Source organism: Brassica rapa, chromosome A10, assembly GCF_000309985.2.
Source record: "Brassica rapa cultivar Chiifu-401-42 chromosome A10, CAAS_Brap_v3.01, whole genome shotgun sequence".
Taxonomy (NCBI): Eukaryota; Viridiplantae; Streptophyta; class Magnoliopsida; order Brassicales; family Brassicaceae; genus Brassica; species Brassica rapa.
In genome coordinates, this window is record NC_024804.2 from 6,453,276 (window position 1) to 6,477,284 (window position 24,009).

At 43.5% G+C, this 24,009-nt stretch overlaps 1 protein-coding gene across 5 annotated transcripts in view; it reads right to left on the bottom strand.

Moving 5' to 3' along the window:
• Positions 1–7,029: 7,029 nt before the first annotated feature.
• Positions 7,030–24,009, bottom strand: part of LOC103843862 — a 31,568-nt gene continuing 14,588 nt past the window's right edge. For 2 of the 5 annotated variants that reach the window (XM_033282217.1, XM_033282213.1), the window contains 2 exons: positions 7,529–7,786; positions 7,030–7,465 (listed from right to left, as the gene is read on the bottom strand). The gene's annotated coding sequence lies outside the window, so the exon portion shown is untranslated. The remainder of the gene's footprint in view (positions 7,466–7,528; positions 7,787–24,009) is intronic. The other 3 variants (XM_033282216.1, XM_033282214.1, XM_033282215.1) reach the window with 3 other exon arrangements.

Below are 24,009 nucleotides of genomic sequence, written 5' to 3' on the forward strand. Positions count from 1 at the left end.
ACTTTCTAACTAAATGATGTGAGGATTTATGAATCATACTCAAATTGTTAAACCTACACATGCTATTCGAGTTAAACCCACAGTAACAATGATGTGAAAATTACAAATCATACTAAAGGTTTTTCAAAAATCATCTTACATGAAAACATATACTAAAATTTTTATTTATAAACAAATTTCAAAGCGACATAACATGCATGCCAACATCACAAATTAAAATGGCAAAAAAAAAATTATAAGGAATATAAGAGAGATTCAACTAGAATTTTGAAACCATCATGTCTTTATTATGAAGTGGAGACATAATTAATTGGAATTTGGACATGCATGGTGGGTATAAACCCCATTTGATGATGTAGGGAAACATATATAAATTATACGGTGATAGTACGTGATCTGAGTTAAAATGAAACGAGTAATAATCATATTATCAAATAGTTCCAAATCTTCTTTTTTTTTTAAGAAAGGTTTAATAGTCCCAAATCTTTAACAATAAGAATAGAAAACATGTTGAAAATTCATAATATATATAATATTCAATGCGGTTTTAAATTTTATAAAATTTTAAAAAATTATTCCTCTAATTTAATTTCTACATGTAGCATGTTCCTAAATTGATGAGTAGACGTCTAAGTATTTTTTAAAAATTAGTTACATAACTAAATACAAATCAAATGCATGATTTACTTATATATAATAAAATCTATATATTTTATAAATATACATAAGTATATGGAACCATCATATCTTAGCTATATTTCTATAAACAAAATTATAAATTTATAATGTTTTATCAATATATAAAATTAATTGAAAAATTAAACTGAAGTTAACAATTTATAATGTTTTGTTCATATTTTTATAATTTTTGGTTCAAATCCACGCATGTACAAAAAGAGCCAAGAACAAAACTTAAAATAATTTTTCCTATATCTGTCAAAAGTCAAAACTGGCTTTCACTCATGGTCAATCGTATGTTATTCCCTCACATGTTACAACCAAAGCCAGGATGACAATCATTCAAGAAAAAGGTTTACGTCTTCTAAAATTGAAGAAAATAGTCTACAAAAAATAACCAATTTATGTTCCAAAGTAAGTAAACAATTTTATTTGCCATTTAGTTAAATATTTAGTTTGTTTAGTTATTAAAATTTTCACTTTTGATTTTTTTCTATGTTTAAGACATCAACTAGATTTTGACCCGCGCTTTCAAAGCGCGGGTTTATTTTTGTTTTTTTTTTCAGTTGACAAATATTTAGTAAATGTCACATTTTCATATATTTGTGTTTTATTTTATAAAAGACTTAAAAATTTTATCTTTATTTATCGTATTTCATTTTAAATGACTATTTATGTTAAAAAAAAATTAAACTTTATTTTTTTAATGAATTAAGTTGGTATAACTCTGATAAATTAATTTTATTATGGGGTTAATATTTTAATTAAAAAATTATATACTTTTAATAAATATTTATACTTTTCAATAAAAAAAATCATTTATTTTTATGAATACTTAAATTATATTAAGAAAAGAAAAAAATAATAATTAAGAATAGTTGAAAAAAAATTATTTTAACTTGGACTCAATTTTAAATGACTATTTATGTTAAAAAAAATGACTATTTATGTTAATTATGTCTTCATTTTTAATGACTATTTATGTTAAAAAAAATTAAACTTTATTTTTTTAATGAATTAAGTTGGTATAACTCTGATAAATTAATTTTATTATGGGGTTAATATTTTAATTAAAAAATTATATACTTTTAATAAAGATTTATACTTTTCAATAAAAAAAATCATTTATTTTTATGAATGCTTAAATTATATTAAAAAAAGAAAAAAATAATAATTAAGAATAGTTGAAAAAAAATTATTTTAACTTGGACTCAATGGCCCAAAGGAAAAAAAAGTGAGAATTGAATCTGATTTTTTAATAGGCCCAAATGGCCCAAGAGAGATTTGATTTGGGCTGGATCCAAAAATAATGACCCAATATAGATTTGTTATTAATATTACTTAATTGCCCTTAATGAAACATGCAATGTTAGTGAAGGAAACATGCCTCTAAGATAATTATGACAATAGGATCCTGCTTTAATAATATAGATGATACTATAATCTCTTCACCCCCACATGCCAACAAGAATCACAACCAAGGCTAATTAAGGAGGTAAAAAGTGCGACCCCCCTATATGCAAACTTTTGTCCACCTTATATTAATATTTAATAGCTCAATTTCTTTTATAAATTCATTTAGTTTTATATAAAAAATTTAAAATTTAATAAATAAAATTGAAAAGGGTCCAACAATAATTTGCGTAAATATTTTTATTTTTATCACTGAATATACTAATATTCAAAATATTACTGATTAAATTTTAAAAAAATATTTTAAAATTAAATAGATATAAAATTTAAAAGGCAAAAAAAAAAAACAATTGTCCTAGAGGCCATTACAGCGTTGAGCCGACTATGATCACAACTTAACTGTTGTCAACGTATGTATTAACTATATACTAATATGAGATATATTATAATTAATGATTGCTATTACAACATCTCCAAGCTTACTTTTTTTTTTATAGATATTACAATTACTGGTCCTCTCTTTAAAATACTCTCTGCCATATTATTAGAGACTAATAATCTCATACATTAGTTAATTAAACGTTTACAATGTTCCTTTACAATGACAATAAACACATTCAACTTTCTAAAGTTATGCATGCAAATCATATTTTTTTTTAGTTTTACATAAACTGCACAAAATTCACAAAATCAAAAGTTAAACTAATTACTATTATATTGCAAAACACCAAACAAAAAAAATATATCAAACTTAAGATCAAAATGGTCAATAATATAACTAACAAAGTTTAAAAACCCATAAATGAAAAAAACAACACATTGTAATTACAATATATATTTATAGGCAGTATCTGCGCGTAGCGCCGAAAAAAATTCTAGTTTTTGTAAAGATTGTATTCTCCACACTTTGTGGAACTGTATAGCTTATTTAAAGCTTGTAATCGTAATGTAAACATTGAAGGAAGTCAGTTTACTTTCATGGTGTCAGAGCCAGGTTGGTTGTTATGACGGTCTCGACCTCTATCAGCAAAGAATACCCAAATCATGTTTGCAAACTGCTGAAGACCATTTACGGTTTGAAACAGGCTCCACGAGCTTAGATGCTTATTGGATATATTTGGAGCTTTTGAATCATTTTGGAGTTTTGAGAAAAGCTCTCCCAAAAACTTAAAGTCCGAGTCTATCCATGGAAGAAGTGTCAATTGATACCCATTAAAAATGTCGATCCGCACTCCTTTTATCCACGAGCTTAATGATGATTTAAGAAAATTACAATTTTGCCCAGAGGTTCCAGAAATTGCATAACAAGTCTCTGGCCGAGTATACTATATACTAGAATTTTTTAATAGTTTTGTAAGCAACACTTCGTACTTAGAAGAGATAGTTTAGGATTGGAGAGAGAGATCAGAACTCCTCCAGAGAGAATATTTTGAACTCTATTTAGTTATCTACTTTATTTATTCAGATTATTATTATGTTCTTTATGATTATGTCTGAGAAATTCTATTGTTATATTTAAGGTTCTTCAATGATTACATAATGGTTTGCTTAATCGATAACTTTGTTAGAGAAATGAATTGGTTCTTCATCTAGTTGATCTTAATGCTAAGTTTATGATTGATCACCTTAAACATAGATTTTAGGATAATTGTCATAAGCGATAACATGGTCAATTACATGAGTTAAACTTAAATGAACTAAATAACTAGACGCATACGAGAGTTGGTCTAGATATTTAGTGAACATATCAAACTTGTATGTTAAAGCTTGTTTAAAATTAGTATCGATCGGCACTAAAAGACAAGAATATCCTTAATAACAAGGAGGCAAATAGCTAACTAGCCGAGGTTGGTCATGCCTCACCACCTCGACACGAGAAGGTAATTAATGTGATATAAGGCAGTTCAGAAGTAAGCGGCATCACCATGCGGCTGCTAAAGAGAGCACTCGGAATGCCGTAAATGGCCAAGAAACCGAGAATCGAAAACGTCTGATCTTGGGAACCGACGAAATAAGTTTCACAACCAAGGAGCAGGAGAAGATCATGCCTCCCCATCATGACATTCTGGTTATTTCTCTCTCGATGGCGATTTTTTTGGTGAAGAGCATACCGGTGGACAATGGGAGCTACACTAATATTATATTACTGGCTGCCTAAAATGATATATGACTATAAAAAATTCCCTGATTTGAAAAGTCACTCCATTTATAGGATTCAGTGGCGACGTCAAGCAAACTGTATGAGAGGTCATGCTTCCTGTTTACACAGAAGGAGTAAACATGTAAATGAAATTTGTGGTAATCGATTGCAACTTGTCCTACAACATGATAACGGGATGTCTTTGGGTCTATGATATGGGAGCAGTCCTATCCATTTAGTATTTTTAATATCTCTTAAAATAAGTAGTTAACATAATTGTGATTGTATTTTAAAATAATATTATTAAGTAAAATATAAATTATCGATATTTTTCTGTAACTGAATGATATTATAGTCAACTAAATATATTAAAAATAAATAAAACATTTCAATAATTCTAATTATAAACTATTTTTAGTGAATTAAACATATATCAGTTTATGTTACTTAATTATTTTAAGTAATCATCTAAGACAATAGATAGATATATAAAGGGGAATTGCCAAAAATACCATTTTCCTTATACCATTTTTTAATTATACACTAACCAACTATACCACCAGATTTTTAATAGGAAAATGACCACTATGTCCCCTAATTAATTAAACCTAAACTAATCAGTTACTAAAAGCTTTTATCTAAACCATCGATAAAAAAAACCATCTATATCTTCTTCCTCGATGTGAGAATCCGGTGAGCTCCGGCATAGGATGAAAATCGGATATGTGAAGCGAGAATCCGGTGAGCTCCGGCAAAGGACGACGATCGGATATGTGAGGCGAGAATCCGGCGAGCTCCAGTAAAGGACGACGATCGGATCCGTCGGTGATGGCGAATCTAGTCCCTGACGTTCTCCTCAAGCACATGAACACTGACGTCAAAATCGCCGGAGAACACATGTCCTCTCTCTTACAAGTCGTTAGCATTGTCCCTGCTCTAGCAGGAGGTGAGCTTTTCCCAAACCAAGGCTTTTATCTTAAAGTCTCTGACTCCTCACACGCCACTTACGTCTCTCTCCCTGATGAGCACGATGATTTGATTCTCAGCGATAAGCTTCATCTAGGTCAGTTTATACATGTAGACAGAGTCGAATCCTCTTCCCCTCTGCCTATTCTCTGTGGTAGACAAAGTCAATCCCTAATTCACCTACGAGCTGTTACTCGCTGCCTACTTCTTTTGCAAAGTTTGCGGATGGGGTTAAGAAGCAACAGCACGTGAAGCAATAAGTGTTGTCAGAGAGAGGGATGTCTCCTCTGGGAATGGAGAGTCCAACCGTTGGAAAAAAGCTTCCTATGAATAAGAGCTTCGTTCATGGGATTGAGTTTGGAGCTAAGGCGTTGAGGAAGCTGGGAAGGGAACATAGTAAAGTTTAAACTTGTAGTTTTTATACAGTTGTTGATGAGATCAAAGATGTAGTTTTTAATAAGTTATTAGATGAAAATGGGCTTAAGTTTCAGCCTCTGGTTGTAAACTATAAAGTACATTCATTTGGCATATGTGCATCATATTTTGATCCATCTAAGGCTCTGAAGTTGACCGTTTGGCCGAAATGACTAGGAAATACAAAATATTATTGGTTGTTGGTGTGATAGAGAGGGAAGGCTATACATTATATTATGCTGCTTTTTTTTACTCACGAGATCAATTTTTTGTTAAGCACATGAAACTCGATAACTCATGTCTACAACCTCTTGAATGTTGCATATGGGGGTTTTGAATATGGATCAACCATCTATGTGTTTGATACTCCAATGATATATAAATCTTTATAAATGTTATATAAATTCTTAGAAATTATATAAAACCCCCTTATAATGGTAAATAAACATTTATAAATAATTTATTAACTCTTATAAATGATTTAGAAGCCATTACAAGTGATTTATAACCTGTTATAAATGATCTTCAACTCTTGAACTTTGCATCTGGGGGTTTGAAGATGGATCAACCAACCCTGTGTGTTGATACTCCAATGATATATAAATTCTTAGAAATGATATAAAAACTCTTTATAAATGGTAAATAAACATTTATAAACAATTTATAAGTCTTCATAAATGTTTTAAGACTTCATAAATGAATTACCTTTTGAAATTCTACAAATCCTTATAAATAATTTTATAAAATCTTGTAAATAACGTTAAATATTCTTATAAATGATTTATAGACCCTTATAAACTGGTTTATAAAAGTCAATAAATGACTTATACAATGATTATAAACTAATTGAGAAACAGTTAAAACTAATTTATAAAGGTTTATAAAATTATTTATAAGGTTTGTAAACTGATATATACATGTTTATAGACTAATTTATTAAGGTTTCTAAACTAATTTATTAAGGTTTCTAAGTTAATGTATAAAAACCTTATAAAATTATTCATAAGGGTTTATAAAATGAGAATCATTATAACTTTCACCCCCGTAGGTTTTTAGTAAGAAAAAAGAGTTTATAAGGTTTTATAAAATATTTTCTAACTTACTAAATCATTTATAAAAAACATTTATAAATATTTTTACGTCAAAATGATAAGAATTTATAAATATTTATATAAGAGGTTATAAATTAATTATAAATGTTAATAAGTTAGTTATAAGAATATCTTAAAGCTTATGATTTTATGTACCCACTCATGATTAATAAACAATTATAAATGATTTATAAACAATTATAATATTCCTGCCAGTCTCTCTCTCTCTCTCTTTTCTGTTTTATATGTATTGTGTAACTAATTGTTAACGAGTTTGATTGCAAGTAAAAAATAGCTTGGAACTGCACATATGCAGGAGATTTTGGGTAATTTAAATTTAAAAGAAACAATTAAATGATTTATAAACCAATTTCTAAGAGTTTATAACTTATTTTATAAAGATTTAAAAATTAGCTATAAAAATTAAAGACTTATAAATTATTTATAAGAGTTCATAAATATTGAAACAACTATCATCCAGGTGAAGTTTCAGGGACTCTATTACAACATCACGTGGAGCGTTTGCTTCTTTGCTATCCCCAAGGCATGGGTTCCATCTATCAAATCTGGTTTTGGATGAAGCTGAAGCCTGAAGATAAGAACTGGTTCTTGCTCTGCCGGAGAGTGTGACATACATTGAAGATATGCATCTCAAGATTTATTCAGAGAACCTACTCGGGTTTTCCATGTCATCTACGATGTGAGATGAGCCTAGAAGATCTCCAAGGGTAGTGTGATGACCATAAACATATCTTGTATTCTCCTGCAAACATCAAATCAGTTAAACAAATATGATAAATGCTGAAGACCAATGTGCTTTACTTACTTTTGTAGAAAAGGCTTTTAAGCTGGCTTGGAAACTCCAAGGACATGAAGAGGAACATTCAGACACAGGAGATGCTTGATAATGGTAGCTGAGCACACCAGTAAGGTCTGATTGTGAGACTAAGCTTGTTTCAGTGTGTGGAAAGAATGAAGTAACTTGTTCATCAGAAGATGTCATGTAAAGAGAGAGAAGATACTGTTCTATACGCAGAATCTCAAACTCAAGTGAAGCAATCTCTTTCTTCATATCTTCTGAAGACTGCACAATAACAGAGCTCATATCTAAAGTACACTTGGTAACAAAGAATCTATCAAGTTTCATTACAAAAGATCAAACTTTTGGCATTACGTTGCAATGCGAATCCTTATGAGTCAGTAGTCTCTTCTCAATTGATATAAACTGCCATGAAAATGTACAGACAAATGTGACTTTTTTGGAACCACCCGTAAAGAGAGGCAGATTAAGACAATATCCAAAAGCTTCGCTTTTTGAAAAGAGAAAGAAAATTACCGGTTCACTATTATAGCAAGAGAATCTTGACAAAACAATTCTCTAGTAACCACTATCACTATTGTTTAAGGTGAGTTTGGTCTCAGAAGAAAGAAGTAAACAATACTAAAAATGGGTCGAACAGAGGCGTTTATTAGATTTCGAGATGAGGTTACAGAGGTGGAGAAAGTAATGGCAAGCCGGAGCTCGTGAGAGCTTAAACCGGAAAAGTACAAATAGCGGAGAAGTGATTGTACGGACAATAAACCCTAATCTCGCCGCTAAGTTTGTGTAACTAAGTGTCGATCCCTTTTCTCCTTTGCTTTCCTCTCCTTTTATAGTCTGTTCGCGATCATCTTAACCTAATTTTCTTTTAATCGATTGGGCCTTGTCGGCCCTTCGGGCCTGATTGGTGAATGCTCGCCCTGAACAGCTAAGTCGATCGCGCTCTGTCCGCATCCCATTTCGACTAAAAGCAGTCCTTAGCTGAGTCGAAACCTCGAATATCGGCTTCCAAGCCGACGACAATCCGGCTTACCGGATTGGGCCTTTTGTTCGATGGGCTTTGTGGATGGTTCAATCCATCCCCAACAGTAAGTCCCGCCCCCCCAGTTTGTCGATGGATCGAGTAGTTGATCCTCGATGAATTTAGTATCTTTAGTTCGGAGGACAAAAGGATCAATCCGATCAAGTGGCTTGATGTTATCTCGAGGTAAATAGTTGCGATTGCTGCTGAGGAATCGAACCGACGCGATCATGAGACGAACTGATCGAGAAAATGAACCGGCACGTCTGTCGGTTACGCGCCAATAGGGTTTTGGCCCATTTAGGCCTTACTAGGCGTAATGATTACGCCTTGATCCCAGCGCTTATCTCTCCCTATAAATAGCGCTCCCCTCTCCGCTTCCTTTCATTTTTCTCCGCAGCATCGAAGGTACTTTCTCTCTCTACACTCCTTCTCTCTCTTAATCTCTGTTTTTAGAACTTTGATTATCAGAGATGTCGTCATCTCATCGTTTAACGCGAGAGCAAAAGGGGAAGAAATCAGCGTTTGCTCGAGATTCTGCCGAGGATCCGAAAGATATTCATCATGAAGCGATGATGGATATGGGGAATATGGATCTAGCGCAGCGTCTCTTGGTCTCGGAAGCAAGAGAACAATTCTGGGGTGACGACGATGGTCAAGAAGCGGTCGACGTCTCGACTGTTCCGATCAGTTACTATCCGGGAAATATATTTGCCAAGGAAAGTCCTCTGGAGGTCTGGAGGATTCGGCCTTCGGTCGTCGATGGACAGGACTGGCCGAACGTCGAGAGGACAAAGTCCACCGTGGAGTCGGTGGAAGCTATTCTCCGAGATCTCAACACACACGGGGTTTCGTTCATAATCCCGAAGGAAGATCAGAGGCCCTGGTCACCGCCGAGAGGGTATCAATGCATCTATGAGTCATACTTCCGGAACGACATGAAGCTGTGGTTCCCAATTCCTCGAATCGTCACAGCTTACGCGTTCCGCCGGGGGATCGCTTTGAGCCAGCTGATGAACGGCTCTCTTCGTTTGATGGTTGTTCATCGCTGCTGAGGCGGGGACGTCGATGAGCGTAAGATCGTTCGAAGAGTTGACCTCAGTCTCGATTTCCGACGATGGGCTGGTCTCGACGAGAATGCGCCCGAACTACAACGTGGTCACGGGGTACCCGACCAAAACCTCGGATTGGCAGCGTTCGTACTTCTATGTGAAGTCGAATAGATCGGCGTTCGAGGAACCGCTGAAATCTAGTTACCGTGTTCTTTGGAATGCAGAGATGGGTACTGCACGCTGCTTTTTGTGACGACTGTAGCGCGTGCTCGTCTGACGTGTTTGTGTTATATATTTTTTTGCAGTTGGTCATCCAAATCTTGCCACCTACCCCGAGGACTGGAAGGAGAGTGCTCGAGTTGTCGCATTGCAGAGACAGGATCACTGGGAGAATTTTACTCGGGAGAGAATTCAAAAGTCTATAGACCGGATTGCCAACCGTGAGTCTCTACTCTCCTTTTATATTTTCGAGCAAGCGAATGATAACTTTAAGGGTTTTCCTTTTCGCAGAGAGCTGGATCTCGGATTCACTTCCTCATATCAATCAATCGACATTGAAGAGATTGTCCCTTTTCACGCGAGCTGAACAGAAGGAGATCAACCGAGCCAAGACGATGAAGCAATTGCCAGATCTCAGTCTTATCGTAGCCGGGAAGATAGGCACCAAGAGAGGTGCTTCTGGAAGCAAGGTTGGTCCTTCGGGGCCGGAAGTTGCTGATGTCGTTCTTGTTGCTGCCGAGCAAGCGCGTACTGGCGGTTCTTCTCAGGGAAAAAACTCGAAGAAGAACAAGAAAAACACTGAGGGCCGGAAGGAGTCTAACGAGGTGGAGCAAGCCGGCGCGGATGGCTCCTCCATGAAAGGGGGCAAGAACAGGAAAGCCGGGGATCAGCCTACAGAGGACGCTCCTAAGAAGAAAAAGATGAAGAAGAAAGACTCCACCTTGCCCCGACCATCCTCCGTTTGTGAGGAGGAACTTCAGGCTTTAGTTCCTGAAACTATTTCCAAGGTTGGAACCTCGGACGATGATGAGAACGAGACCATCGCCCTGCATCGACGGAGACGGGAGGGTCGGACTATCGAAGAAGGGTCTCGTGGAGCTTTGATGGGTGATCGGGGCATCTCGGAGGCTCCGAGGGAATTGCCAACTTCCGAGGGACAGCGGGGCCGCTTGATTGATGAGTCTCCCGCTCATGTTACAGAGGGATCTGAGACCCGCGTGTCCGGACGTCCCAAGGAAACCCTGGAGGATGAGTTTAGGTTCGAGTTTAGCCGCAAACTTCCATTGACCTGTTACCCGGAAGATTGCGCTCGCTTGCTGCAGCTGGTCAAGGGCGGTCCCAACCAGCTTTCTTCGGTGGGAGATCTCCTTTTTAAGGATGAGTACGAACACGCCGCTTGCTCGTCTGTAAAGGTAAGTGTTTGTCCGTTCCTTTCCATCACTTCTTTTCTTTTAAAAGGTTATTTTGGCTAAGTTTTCTTTGTTATGCTCCGATCAGAGTCATGGCGATTGGAACGTTCTTGTTGAGAAGTATGACTCAGCGCTGAAACGAGCCAGAGAGCAGATTTGCGAGGGTGAAGAGGCTAGGAAGAAAACCGAGGAGGCTCTCCGGGCTTCAGCACGAGATAAGCCCGATGCAATTGCTCGGGAAAAGGCTCTTAGGAAAGCGTTCGACGAGACTTGGACATCCGATGCAGCCGAGCTGAAAATGTGCAAGGAGTCGATGAAGAACCTCGAGTTCGTGCTGGAGAAGTTGGCGAAGGAAAAGGCCGATCTGGAGATGGTGAGGGCCGCAGAATCGCTGAAGCATACCGAGGAGATGAACATACTTCGGAAATCTCGTAGGTACGAAGTCACACACGAGAGGATCCGCGTGCTGATTGCTATGATTGCCAAAGCCGAGAAACGGTTCCATAAGATTTCTCTTCGTGAAGATCAAAGGGACAAATACGATGATGCTCGGTGCCTGCATAGCCAAGCCTTCGGGACGAGGAAGTGTCTCGAGCAAATCAAGGCCTCGGCTCTGTTGGGGTCAAAAACGGTTACGACGGAATTACCACCCGAAAATCCTCAGAGATCGTATTTCCGAAAGAGTTAGTAAAAGAAGGGATGTAATTTTCGTAAAAATAACCTATACGAGGTTATTTCTACGAAGAAGTATTCTTTGGGATTCAAACCGAACGATCGTCCCGCTCGGTCGCTACGTAGCAACCAAGCTCGGGCCAAAGCTCGGTCGCTACGTAGCGACCGAGTGATCGTCCCGCTCGGTCGCTACGTAGCGACCGAGCGATCGTCCCGCTCGGTCGCTACGTAGCGACCGAGCTCAGCCAAGCTCGGTCGCTACGTAGCAACCGAGCGATCGTCCCGCTCGGTCGCTACGTAGCGACCGAGCTCGAGCCAAAGCTCGGTCGCTACGTAGCGACCGAGCGATCGTCCCGCTCGGTCGCTACGTAGCGACCGAGCTCGAGCCAAAGCTCGGTCGCTACGTAGCGACCGAGCGATCGTCCCGCTCGGTCGCTACGTAGCGACCGAGCTCAGCCAAGCTCGGTCGCTACGTAGCGACCGAGCGATCGTCCCGCTCGGTCGCTACGTAGCGACCGAGCTCGGGCCAAAGCTCGGTCGCTACGTAGCGACCGAGCGATTGTCCCGCTCGGTCGCTATGTAGCGACCGAGCTCAAGCCGAAGCTCGGTCGCTACGTAGCGACCGAGCACTCGTTTCGCTCGGTCGCTACATAGCGACCGGGCTCGAGCCAAAGTTCGGTCGCTGTGTAGCGATTGAACCTTTCCGAACATCGATACGACACCAGTCCTTGCATTCTCGTCAAACCTTCGAATGCTATCACCCGAAGACCATAGCAAGCTCAGTCTATGTTTCCCGCTATTCTAATTCATCGATCAAACTTCGCGGATTAGAAACCGTGGAAAACTCGTAGTAAACGTGTCGAGTCGGAAGACGGCCCAAAGGGACCTAAAACACGACTCGAGGCCCATCCTACGATTTTTCCTAACCAAAAGCCCGTGAACCACAGCGTGGTTCGCGCTTGGCCCGCGAGGAAGGATAAATGTCAAGTTTCCGCGGATAAATACGGAAGTTTTGAAGATAATTGTGAAGATCGGGAAAAATGGAATATCTCCATTTTTATGCTATGACGGCTTAAGGGCAGAAGAGTAAAAGCGTAAACCGACCTTGGAGCTAGTATATAAGGAGTCCTAGGCGAGGAGCACAAGAGAGAACTTTTTTCAGAGCAAACTTAGCACTTAGAGCGATTTAGGCAACTTTCCGTTTTTGTTATTTCGAGCTGCGACTCAATTAGGTTTAGCCGTCTTAGGGTTGCTAGAACTAGGAATCTCGCCGACAGCTCTCGAGCCCAGGCTTATACCTTGTTGTAACGCTCATACGCAGATTCGGAATAAGATCTACTTTGCTCTCTTTTCGATTTCTTATTTTTATCGTTGTTATTCTCGTGTTCTGATTGCTTGACGTGTGGTAATTAACAGATATCCGGGTCCTCTGGGAAACTAGGGTTTTCTTAGTTTCCTTATTTAAACGGAAATCGACAGTGCGAATTTCGGTTCCCACAGTTTGGCGCTAGAAGGAGGGGGATACGGATCAATCTAACCCGCAAAAGCCACACACAATCAGACATGTCAACCAACGACGCGGATAACGTGCAAACTCCCCTTAACGGAGGCAGCGGCACCGATCTCCACACTCCGGTAGCGGACGTATCTGCAGCCAACGCGCAAGCCAACGCCGCGACTCTCGAGGAGTTTAAAAAGATGTTCGCCACCTATGAAAAAAGGTCGGAAGAACAGGATAAGCTCGTGAATACCTTGACCAAACAGGTTGAAACCTTAACGGCAAGGACCCAAGCTATCCGTCCCCGCGGAACCACCAAAATCCGCGGGAAGAGGCTCGATTTCGCCACCCCACTCGATAGAGCAGGAGCCGCGCGGGAACGACCTTCCGGTCAAAACCCCAGCGAGAAGTCTCCCATCGAGAAGGGGAACTCTGAAAGTCTTCCGCTCCCTGCAAATGACTCGGAGGATAACGAAGCCGAACACATTGACCTGGATCCTAGTGATGTCTCCAACGACACCGACGAGGATGTCGACAGCCATCCAAGAAGGACCAGAAGCCGATCCGCTCGGGAAGGCTCCCCGTTCGAAAAACCAATGACGGAAGAAGAAGAAGTCGCCTATTGGAACGAACAAGAGGAGTTGGCCGAAAGGCAAACCGAGCTCACTCGCAGTAAGCGCCGACAGGCTCGGAAATCCACTGACGAGACATCGGATATCCGCGATCTTCGCGACTACATCACCAAGACTGCGGCAGAAGTGAGAGCCGTAAAGTCTCAAATCCATCATGCTACTAGTGCTGCCCCCGAGATCGATCGACTGCTGGAAGGAGCTCGAAAGACCCCCTTTACCAGTCGCATTTCGGACATGAGGGTGTCCGATCCGGGAAAGATCAAAGTACCAAAGTACGATGGTACGGCCGATCCAAAAGCGCACCTTCAGGCTTTCCACATCGCGATGGGAAGAGCAAGACTGAAGGATGGCGAAAAGGATGCCGGCTATTGCCGCCTGTTCGTCGAAAATCTTGAAGGAGCAGCGCTCGAATGGTTCGCACGCCTTCGTCGCAACACCATCGGGAGTTTTCGACAGCTCGCATCGGAATTCCTCAAACAGTACTCTGTATTCATAGACAGGGAAACCTCCGATGTTGATCTCTGGAGTCTCTCCCAGAGGGAAGACGAACCCCTCCGCGAGTTTATCAGTCGGTTCAAACTGGTAATGTCCAGGGTCAGCGGGATAAGCGACAAAGTGGCCATCGACGCACTGAGAAAGACGCTCTGGTACAAGTCGAAATTCAGAAAATGGATAACTCTCGACAAACCGCGAACGATCCAGGACGCCCTCCACAAAGCAAACGGACTATATCATAGTGGAGGAAGAAACTAAAAGTCATATCGCAAAAACATAAGCCGGCAAGACCATCCTCGAAAGACGCAGATCCGAAGGGGAAAAAGAAGAATTCTCGTAACGACAAGTACGTCCATCACGAGGGGGAAGATCTTCAAGGGGCGCATAACTATGCGATCAGTTCGGATCAAGGCCGGACCACGGGCAACACATGGACTCGCAATCAAGGGTATGACAAAAACACCTTCTGCGAGTTCCACCAATCCCGAGGACACTCCACGACCAATTGCAAAGTCTTGGGAGCAAGACTGGCCGCGAAGCTGCTCGCTGGAGAACTTTCGGAAATAACTAGCGTCAAGGATCTCATCCTCGATTCTGATCGGCCTCCAAAGACGGACAGAAATCCGCCCGCCGAAAAATCTCCTCAACGAAACCAACCTGGGGATAAACGCGGTAGGAGGCCGGATGACAAAGGGAACGATAACAATCGTCGCAGAGTCAATATGATCATCGGAGGATCTCAATACTGCGGCGATACCGTGTCAGCCATCAAGGCTTACCAACGGAAGGCAGAATCAAGCGCAAAATGGCCTACATGGTCTCCTCCTCGAGACGGCCAAAATTGCTCGATCACCTTCACGGAAGAAGAAGCCGGCGGTATCGACCAACCTCACTGCGACCCGCTCGTCATAGATCTCGTCATACGAGATTTAGAAGTCGGAAGGGTACTCGTCGATACGGGAAGCACGGTCAACGTAATCTTCCGCGACACTCTCAATCGGATGAGTATCGAACTCGGAGAGGTAATTCCGACGCCAAAACCACTCACGGGTTTTTCAGGCGAAGTGTCGATGACTCTCGGGTCAATCCAATTGCCAGTCATGGCCAAGGAGATCACGAAAATCGTCTAATTCGCGGTAGTCGACCATCCCGCTATCTACAACGTGATCATGGGAACCCCATGGCTCAACGCCATGCAGGCAGTTCCGTCAACTTACCACCTGGGTCTCAAGTTCCCAACGCCGAGCGGAGTCGCGGCCATCTGGGGATGCCAAAAACAGTCGCGACTATGCTTCCTCGCGGAGCATAAGTTAAGGCAAATCACGGCTTCTGCAAACGGCAAACGCGCGAAGATAGATCGATCTTCGGCCAAAAGCGCCCCGCACAAGGACGAAGTAAAATCGTCTGTCAACGCAAACGCATCGGACGTCGAAGCTCGACATAAATCCGAAGCCCACGCGACAACTCAACCGGAACATCCGGAAAATAGCGTCGACCCAGCCACGATCGACACGGTCAAGGCGGACATCGCGACACCAACCGCCGAGTAAGAACACTCGCGGCATGAAACAGAACTACGAGATGGCTTGATCCTCGAAAGGGGTACGTAGGCAGCTTGTCAAAAGACGAGTTCAGCTATCCCCCTCTCTAAAAAGGGGGGGGGAGTGGGTGCGTATACTCGTATACTCCCACAATCGCCATTATTGTAATCGAGTTTTTAGAAAGATAAAATTTTTTTTACAATATACACTGTCTTTTTATCGAAAACGCTTACGCTTCAGTTTACGCTCGTCTGCGGCCTCATCCGGCCCAAAAATCGTAAAGATTATCACCTTTCAAACACGCATAATCCTCGAAAATAACTGCGAGACGTCGCAAAAAGTTAAAATTTGAGGACAATGTTAAACAAATTGTCCGAACGCGACCACCAAAAACCTTACACCCCGTTCGTCGATTGGCCCCGACGAACACGCCAGCCGTCTTAAACAAACGCAATCCGATCACTCTTCTGATCTTTAAAAACGTCCAGCACAAGGACAAAAGCGCGCTACAACAAAAATCCGAAATTTTGGTTTAGCACTTCCAGTTGATTCTGAGAAGATGCTCGATTCGTACCATACAAGTCATATAAGCCGAGAACATATCGCGGACTTTAAATCGGTGCGAGTCAGGAAGAAATCGCAACAGGAAAAACGATAGCCGGCTAGTCACCGCACAAACCTTAACCGAAAGTAAACCTAGGTCTTGCCCTAAACCCAACGCTCTGGTCTCAAACATCTCAAGGCATGATATCTAAAAGATACGAGATCATAAACCATGCCTCTCCGTTCGTGTCTCAATGTTCTCAGAATCGTAAAGACAGATAAATTTTACGAAAATCACGAACGAACCAACAGATTGAACGTCTAATTAGAACTACATACGAGACGACAACTCGTATTTACTTCAACCCTACTCAGGAAAAACTCGAAACGAAACATTTATCATATAAATAAACCGCATAAAGCGGCAAGGGATTCAAAGCCACCAACGGCCAGTCCCCGAAATACAAATACGGCCATCTTGACCTAAACGAAATCCAAATTCAAAGGGCCAATTCGGCCGAAAACAAGGATAACTAATCCATCCCTCATAATCCAAAGTCGAAGTCCCCGGACAACGAAGCACCAAACGCATCCGCAGGACGATCCACTTCCTCGCCACCGCCGTGAAAATCGATCGGGACCTCCTCGGTATCAGGAGAAACCGGGATGGAATCCCAGAACCCTTGAATCCTCTCGTCGATCGGAGGGATAAGCGCCTCAGCGTGGGCACGGTCACTCATCCCACTCTTCATCAAGCTCATTTCCTCTTCAAACACATAGTCGTCGGCTTGCGTCCTCCAAAGACTTCCGACCGAACCACGGCACTCGCGAAAGTCGCCCACCGAGGTAAAGGCATTCTTAAGATTCCCGTACTCAACCTGGAACTGAGATGCGCGAGTCTTCATCACCTCGACGATCTCTCTTTTGCCTTTCCTCTCCGATCTGCGAACAGCCCGCGCATGATCACGAGTAAGCTGTGCCTCTCGCTCCAGCATCTCGCCTTGCACGCGGGCGAGATCCCGCTCCGCTTTCTCCGCCTTGAAGCGGTAGACCATGGCTTCTCTATGACCCGCCTCGATGGCCGAGCCCAGCAAGCTCAGGCCCTGCAAAATCAATAGGCGTGTTACAAATCCATACATAGGATAATCACTAAAAATTCCCAAAAAAAAACTAACCCCATTGATGATGCGAGATCCTTCCGCAACGACTCTCGGCCTCGCCGATTCTTTCGTAGGAGGAGGAGCATCGAAACCCGATGGCAGCCCAGCAAAGAAATCATCGAAGTCCGGAATGGGGGCCTCGCTCGAACCGCTTCCGTCGCCGTAAGCAAGGTTCGGATCCCATCCTGGAAGCATAGAGTCATCCATCGAAAACTCTATGTCGCCGAGATCGACATCTTTTCCCTTCCAAGAGCTCGACTCCGGCGCGGCTGTCGGAGCTTCAACGGGACTCTGGCCGTCGGGTTCGGAGTCGCTTCCCGTATCCGCGTCCAAAGCTGGACCAGGTTGCACAAATTTCAGTGCCTTCCGAACCCTTCTCGGCGTGAAAGAAGTCCAGAAGAAGGGACCATTCCTGAGAAGATCCCTCACCGCGATAATGTCCTCAGGGAACGGAGCAAGAGGATTGATGAAGGGACGATTGTTCGGCAACCTCCGGAACAGTGGAATGCAACTCTCTTCGACGGACGCAGCGTCCAAACGAACAAAGAAAAAGAACTTCTTCCACGAGTTGAAGTTCGAAATGAACTTCTTAACCACCGACATAAATTTCCGAGGGACAAACCTATGCTTATCCGTATCCTTGACAAGTTGAAGCCTCAAAAGCGCTTCATAATGATCGACGGAAAGGGAAAGGCCATGCTCATAGCTTAGGATCAAGATCCCAATAAGGTGCTGAATGGCAAGGGGTGTCAACTGACTTATCGCGACTTCGAAACGGTCCAACACTCGGACGAGAATTTCGGGTATGGGGAACCAGAGGCGACAACGCACTATGAACACCTCATAACAAGTAAAGTAACCCTCCGGGGGGTTGTTAGCACATTCCCCGCGGCAGGGAACCCGGAACTCCACAACATCCGGGATGCGGTAGAACGACCGCATCGTCGCGAGAAACTCGTCAGTGGTCCTACTTGCGTCCTTTCCCTCGACTCCACGATGGACCAGGACCGGGAATGGCTTCTCCTTGGGAGGGATCAACGAGCCGTAATGAGCAACCCACCATGCCTCGTTCTCGGCAGGATGCACCGAGTGAGGCACGAACTCCATCTTCGGAACGACGAGCTCTTCGTAAGGAGACCCTTTTTTCGCAATCTTTTTCTTGCTCGACATCTTTACACTTCTCTTAAGAGAATAGAGGAAAAGGGTGGAGAGAAAGATAGAAAGTTTTTTGAAAGATCTTAGAGAAAAACAAGAAAGTGAAAAAATTATGGAACAAGTTACCTCTCTTCTTATAAGACATGAGGATTTACTATTCAAGCTCGGACTTTCGCATATTAATTCCATCCATCACGCCTAACTTGCCAAACATGCCTAACCGCACGCTAGGATCCCCCATGCATGATCCTAACGGGCTGGGGGGCTAACTGTTGGGGTCAAAAACGGTTACGACGGAATTACCACCCAAAATCCTCAGAGATCGTATTTCCGAAAGAGTTAGTAAAAGAAGGGATGTAATTTTCGTAAAAATAAACTATACGAGGTTATTTCTACGAAGAAGTATTCTTTGGGATTCAAACCGAACGATCGTCCCGCTCGGTCGCTACGTAGCAACCAAGCTCGGGCCAAAGCTCGGTCGCTACGTAGCGACCGAGGATCGTCCCGCTCGTCGCTACGTAGCGACCGAGCTCAGCCAAGCTCGGTCGCTACGTAGCGACCGAGCGATCGTCCCGCTCGGTCGCTACGTAGCGACCGAGCTCGAGCCAAAGCTCGGTCGCTACGTAGCGACCGAGCGATCGTCCCGCTCGGTCGCTACGTAGCGACCGAGCTCGAGCCAAAGCTCGGTCGCTACGTAGCGACCGAGCGATCGTCCCGCTCGGTCGCTACGTAGCGACCGAGCTCGAGCCAAAGCTCGGTCGCTACGTAGCGACCGAGCGATCGTCCCGCTCGGTCGCTACGTAGCGACCGAGCTCAGCCAAGCTCGGTCGCTACATAGCGACCGAGCGATCGTCCCGCTCGGTCGCTAAGTAGCGACCGAGCTCGAGCCAAAGCTCGGTCGCTATGTAGCGACCGAGCGATCGTCCCGCTCGGTCGCTACGTAGCGACCGAGCTCAGCCAAGCTCGGTCGCTACGTAGCGACCGAGCGATCGTCCCGCTCGGTCGCTACGTAGCGACCGAGCTCGGGCCAAAGCTCGGTCGCTACGTAGCGACCGAGCGATTGTCCCGCTCGGTCGCTACGTAGCGACCGAGCTCAAGCCGAAGCTCGGTCGCTACGTAGCGACCGAGCACTCGTTTCGCTCGGTCGCTACATAGCGACCGGGCTCGAGCCAAAGTTTGGTCGCTGTGTAGCGATTGAACCTTTCCGAACATCGATACGACACCAGTCCTTGCATTCTCGTCAAACCTTCGAATGCTATCTCCCGAAGACCGTAGCAAGCTCAGTCTATGTTTCCCGCTATTCTAATTCATCGATCAAACTTCGCGGATTAGAAACCGCGGAAAACTCGTAGTAAACGTGTCGAGTCGGAAGACGGCCCAAAGGGACCTAAAACACGACTCGAGGCCCATCCTACGATTTTTCCTAACCAAAAGCCCGTGAACCACAGCATGGTTCGCGCTTGGCCCGCGAGGAAGGATAAATGTCAAGTTTCCGCGGATAAATACGGAAGTTTTGAAGATAATTGTGAAGATCGGGAAAAATGGAATATCTCCATTTTTATGCTATGACGGCTTAAGGGCAGAAGAGTAAAAGCGTAAACCGACCTTGGAGCTAGTATATAAGGAGTCCTAGGCGAGGAGCACAAGAGAGAACTTTTTTCAGAGCAAACTTAGCACTTAGAGCGATTTAGGCAACTTTCCGTTTTTGTTATTTCGAGCTGCGACTCAATTAGTTTAGCCGTCTTAGGGTTGCTAGAACTAGGAATCTCGCCGATAGCTCTCGAGCCCAGGCTTATACCTTGTTGTAACGCTCATACGCAGATTCGGAATAAGATCTACTTTGCTCTCTTTTCGATTTCTTATTTTTATCGTTGTTATTCTCGTGTTCTGATTGCTTGACGTGTGGTAATTAACAGATATCCGGGTCCTCTGGGAAACTAGGATTTTCTTAGTTTCCTTATTTAAACGGAAATCGACAGTGCGAATTTCGGTTCCCACAGGGTCTCGAAATCCCGCAAGAGACCATCGACTTCTTCGCCGGGCAAGAGAAGCATTACGAAGAAGAAGCAGCTCGCTTGGAGGTGAAGGAGATTCTGGCAGAAGACCTTCGCTTTTCTCCGCTAGTGCTGGAGTCTCGGTTCTTGATTGAAGAAATTTGGCGTCAGCTTGATCCGTTTGGATCAAATGTCGGTTTGATCGATTCTGAAGCTGCTATTGCTCTCCGTACTCCTCTCGTCGACCGGGATCCCCGCTCCGAGGATCTAATGAAGGAGCCAGCTCAAACCGCCGTATCTTCCAATCAGCGTACTGATCAAGATATCGATCTCGCGAAGCAGACATCAGTGGGAGCGGTCATTCCGAAGGACGGGGCCGTGCCTACCATCGTACTAACTGATTCCCCCGCGAAGGCATCGAAAAATGCCAGCTCATCTACTTCCTCCTCTAAAGACCCCGAGAAGGAAGATGGTGTTCCGACGGAGGTGCCTGCTGCGAACGTGGACACGCCAGCCCCGACAAAGTTTGGCCGCGTCTCGGGTCCTGGGGAGAGAGATGATGGTGGCAGCAAAGACCCTCATGTGGTCGATAAGTAAAACCTGTTGTTTGTTGTACTTTTTCCTTCTCTTCTTTGTACTCTCGCCTCGGCTCCTTGAAGCCTTTGAACTTCTTATCTTATCTTTTTGTACTATTGGCCCGGACGGGTCTTGTTGTTCGATACTCAGGAGATTTCCTTCTTTTTAAACTTTGAATCGTTACTAAGTGTTTTTCAGTGTGTCACGGATGATCGTGAATAACTTAGTCAATTTCGAAATAATTCGTTGCCCGTTAATCTGATCCCACTAACCTTGTTTACGATTAGTCGGACAAATAAAGACAAGAATTTTAATAAGTTTTCGAGGAAAAGGTATCCGGACGCTACACAGTAATCGAGAGAAGTTTGGTCGGCCAACTCGTTATTCTTCGATTTGCGATTAGGTCCGAAAATTTCACTCATGAGTCGGTCAATGCGGGACGCATCGGTGACGCGAGACTCTATTTTCCCTTCGTTCGATATCTGATCAGGACACGTTCGATTGATCGGGACGAGTGCTCGTGCGCCGCTTACGAGTTAAGGGGCTGGCATTGTTTGCTTGGGTTTTTACTCGCGTTATTTTGCTAGAGGGAGAAGCGAGACAAGTAAAAAGGATTTTTTTTTTGTTTTGTTGGGGCTGGACCCCGTAGAGGGGATGCCTACGTACCTCCGAGGAGGATCAAGCCTTTCGTAGTTCGTTTTGGCCCAAGTAGAAGTGACCTAGTAGTCATTTACTTGGACGAGTAGAATTGACCATAGGGTGCATCTACTCGGGTTTTTTTTTTCTTTTTTTTGTACGAGTAAAAAGTGACGTAGATCATTTACTCGTTATATAAGTTTACTCGGTTTATGAGTAGAAGCGACAAAGATGCATCGAGTTCCAAGCTCGTGGGATTGCCTCTCCGCGGGAAGTCTCGAGCGATACACACCTGGTTTGACGACTCGAGTGATCTTGTACGGTCCTTCCCAATTTGCACCGAGCTTTCCGGCGTTGGGCTCTTTGGTGTTTTCAAAGACTTTTCTCATGACCAGATCACCGAGCTCGAGAGGGCGCGAGCGGACCTTCTTGTTATAGTAGCTCTCGATTTGATTCTGGTAATTCTGGATCTGAAGGAGGGCTTGGTCGCGTTTCTCCTCTAGTTCATCGAGGGCATCTAGCAGCATCTCCTGGTTAAGCTCAACGTACTGGGACATTTTGGATCGGCGGAGACTTGTTACGTTGACCTTGGCCGGAGCCATTGCCTCCATCCCGTAAGCGAGAGAGAAAGGAGTGGATTTTTTTGCTCCTCGGGGGGTCGTCCGATGTGACCAGAGGACACCGTCGAGTTCGTCGGCCCAGTGTCCCTTCTTGAGATCAAGACGCTTCTTGATTCCGTCGATGATAATCTTATTTGAGGACTCCGCTTGTCCGTTTCCTTGAGGGTACCTTGGTGTCGAGGGGCTTAGTCGTATGTTCCACTTGCTACAGAAATCTTTGAAATTTCCAGACATAAACTGGGATCCATTGTTCATCCCAATCTCGTATGGTAGGCCGTGACGACAGATAATGTTTTTCCAAACAAAGCTGCAGACTTCCTTCTCTGTAACCTGCGCGAAGGCTTCTGCTTCAATCCACTTGGTGAAGTAGTTGGTTAATACCAGAACGAAGTGACGTTGGCGAGAATTCGGCATCGGTCCGATGATATCCATCCCCCATCGCATAAATGGGTAAGGAGCTGCGGAGGTTCGCAGTAGCTCGGTTGGGCTATGGATGCTCGGAGCATGTCGTTGGCATTTGTCGCATCGTCGAGCATACGCTTCACAGTCCGTATTCATTGTTTGCCAGAAGAATCCTAAGTTTCGAATCTTTAAGGCTAGTGCTCGGCCTCCGGAGTGGTTGCCACCTGCTCCTTCATGAGTCTCGGCCATCACTAATCATGTTTGTTCACCAAAGATGCACTTGAGGAGGACCTTGCTAGCTGTCACCCGGTGGAGTTCCTCTTCCATGATGACGTAGTGTGCGCTGCATCTCTTTAGTCGTCTCGCGGCCCACTTATCAGTGGAAAGCGTACCGTTGGTGAGATACTGGATGAACTCAGTTCTCCAATCCGGTATCGGCTGATATTGGTCTGTCATTTCGGAGTCGTCATCAGTCAGAGATTGGGGCGTTGTTTCAGACTCCGAAGTGACAAAGTTAGCTACCTCCGTCGAGATATCGATGCTCGGTTTCTCAATCCGATGAATCGGAATAGTCCTTTTGACCTGATCTCGGAGCTTGCTTCCAAGCGCTGCCAATGCATCAGCACACACATTCTCTCCGCGAGGAACCTTCGTGAGTTCGAAGAACTCGAACTCCTTAGCCAGTGATTGGACGACTCGGAGGTAAGCATCCATCCTGTCGTTGCGCGCGTCATAATCGCCGCTGAACTGACTGGCGACGAGCTGTGAGTCATAGTACGCGCTGAGTCGCTTAGCTTTGACTGCTTTTGCAAGATGAAGGCTGGCAATGAGGGATTCGTACTCCGCCTCGTTGTTCAATGTCGGGAAACCGAAGCTGAACGATTGTCGAATGACTTCCCCCGTTGGTGATTGAAGTTGAACTCCTGCTCCTGACCCTTTGTTAGTCGAAGAACCGTCGACATGCAGAATCCAGGTTGAATTTGAGGTTTCTAGGTCTTGGGAAACTTCCGGAGATAATTCCACGAGGAAATCGGCGAGGACTTGAGCTTTAGCGGCGGTTTTACATTTGTAAGTGATGTCG